The following is a 2,142-nucleotide window of genomic DNA, read 5'->3' on the forward strand; positions in this document are numbered from 1 at the left end:
CTTCTCTGCCAACCAACCGACCCACCAACCGACCGACACGCCAAGCCGGCCAACTGCAATCCGCGCCCCTCTGCAATTTGCAGTCCACCATCCGCGCTTCCTAGCTTGGCCACCGCAGCTGTACCGGTGGCCTATGGCCAACTGGCAACAGCTGACGGCCAAGCGGTCACAGCTGATGACCGTGCACCACCCGAGGCAGCACCCCTCCACGCGAGGCCCAGAGCCTGGAAACGGCTCTCTGGGACTCTGTCGCCACAGTCCCCGCCTGTCTCTCTCCGCCTCTCTCTTGCTCCGTCTCTGGCCTTCTCTCATCCTCTCTCTCACCTCCCTGGGTCAGGAGAGGTGACGTGTAGCCAGTGAAGGGACCGGAGATCGGGCGGGACGCTGGTCGCTGAGGAGGGGCGAGGGCCCGGACGGAAGGCTGTGTGACGAAGGGTGACGGCAGACTGGAGCCGCTGCACCCTGGTGGCACGGGTGGCTCCCCGTGGCTTTGGGCCAGTCGGTGGGGCCGGCCAGTGCCAGGGCCAGGGCCGCGCGTGCCTAGGGCCGGAGGGGCCTGAGAGGACCCTGCGACCCCCTCGCTTGCCACGAGCGGGGGACCGCAGAGCAGCCAGGCGGGTCTGGGGTGGTGGGGCTGGGGGTGGGGGTGAGCGGGGTTGGGGGGGGCGGGGTGTAAGCCATACGGGGCCCGGGGAGTCCCAGGATGCCAGGGCGCCGAGACTTCTGTCACCGTCAGGGAAGTGACAGAGGCCCGTGGAGCCACGGGTGGCGCGGAGGGGCCTCGCTGCGGGCCAAGAGTAGCCCGCCGCCCACGCCGGCGGCGTCCGGGGGAGGCGGGGAGCAGGCGGGAGGCGCGGCGCCGGCGGAGCCGGCCCGCGAGGAGATGCTCGCCACCCGAGCGGCCCAGCAGCACGGCGCACGCTCACGAGGCAGGCCGGGAGCAGGCTCTTGGGGCGCCGGCAGCCGGGTCCCAGCGTCTACGGCCATACCACCCTGAACGCGCCCGATCTCGTCTGATCTCGGAAGCTAAGCAGGGTCGGGCCTGGTTAGTACTTGGATGGGAGACCGCCTGGGAATACCGGGTGCTGTAGGCTTTTGCTCGCCTCTCCTTTTGCGCCGCCGCCCCGGCGTGGCTCCCTCCGAACCCCTGGCGCCCCTTGCCCCTCTTCTGCCGCCCAGCCAGCCGAAGGTACCCCTGGCCAGCGGCGGGTCAGCCGCCCGGCACTACAAGCTCGCAGCCCGGGCCGCACGCCAGGCCCGTCGGCCCCGGCTCCCCCCCACACCCTCTTCTCAGTCCTCTTCGCTCCCGCAGGCCGACAGCCCGCAGCCCTTCGCCGAGCCGCGGTCGCCGCCGTCGCCGCCGCTGCCATCGCCGCGCTCCCTCCCGCTCCCCGCCCCCGCCGCCCCCAAAGCCCAAGCCCAGGGCTGCCTGCCGGCGCAGGCCTCCACCAGGCTTTCTCCATCCCAGGACGTGCCGGTCCTTTGCACCTCGGCCCGAGCCCAGGGGACGACCATCCCTGTGCCTGCACCTGGGCCCCGAGACACAGGATAGGCGTGTCCTCCGGCAAACGGGATGCCCACCCGCCCCGCCCCACCGGGGGCCTCTGTCTCTGCTGGCAGGCACCTCGCCCCACACCCCCGCGCGCGCGCGCGCGCCCCCTCCCGTCTCCCACAAGAGCCAGGAGCCCTCGGTTCCCGCCGGCCGCAGTGGCCCCGACACACAGGGGAAAAAGAGCCGGGACAAACCAGGGGACGGAGAGAGCAGCACCCCAACACCCCGCACGCCCTCGGGCTCCAGGAGAGACCACCATGTCGGAGCCTGCCGACGAGACGAACGGTTCCTGAAGTGGGGAGTGAGGATTGAGAAGAAAATAGACAAGAGACAAAGATGGGATCGGGAGGGCGAGCAGTTCTGACTAGACTGCTGCGCCTGCTTGATTTTTCAGCATTCTTTTATACAGACAGAAACAGGAAGGTTACATAAAGCGGCTGAGGCAGCAAGTACAGATTAGTTATGTTTTTCCAAAGTTTGGCCCTGACTGTCTTTAGACCTTTTGAGATTGTCCCATTCCCAGAACAGCAGGTGTCTGTTTCTGTTTGTTCTTTATGCTTATCGGAGTTCCCCTCAGCCATCCTCCCAAC

At 68.2% G+C, this 2,142-nt stretch overlaps 1 non-coding gene across 1 annotated transcript; it reads left to right on the plus strand.

The window, feature by feature from the left end:
• Positions 1-975: 975 nt before the first annotated feature.
• On the plus strand, positions 976-1,094 carry LOC148757451 (5S ribosomal RNA). The gene has a single exon (XR_016022279.1). It is a non-coding gene; the product is annotated as a 5S ribosomal RNA (ribosomal RNA).
• Positions 1,095-2,142: the final 1,048 nt, after the last annotated feature.

This window comes from Rhinolophus sinicus, chromosome 8 (genome assembly GCF_057876585.1).
Source record: "Rhinolophus sinicus isolate RSI-liver-muscle chromosome 8, RSI-T2T, whole genome shotgun sequence".
Classification (NCBI taxonomy): Eukaryota; Metazoa; Chordata; class Mammalia; order Chiroptera; family Rhinolophidae; genus Rhinolophus; species Rhinolophus sinicus.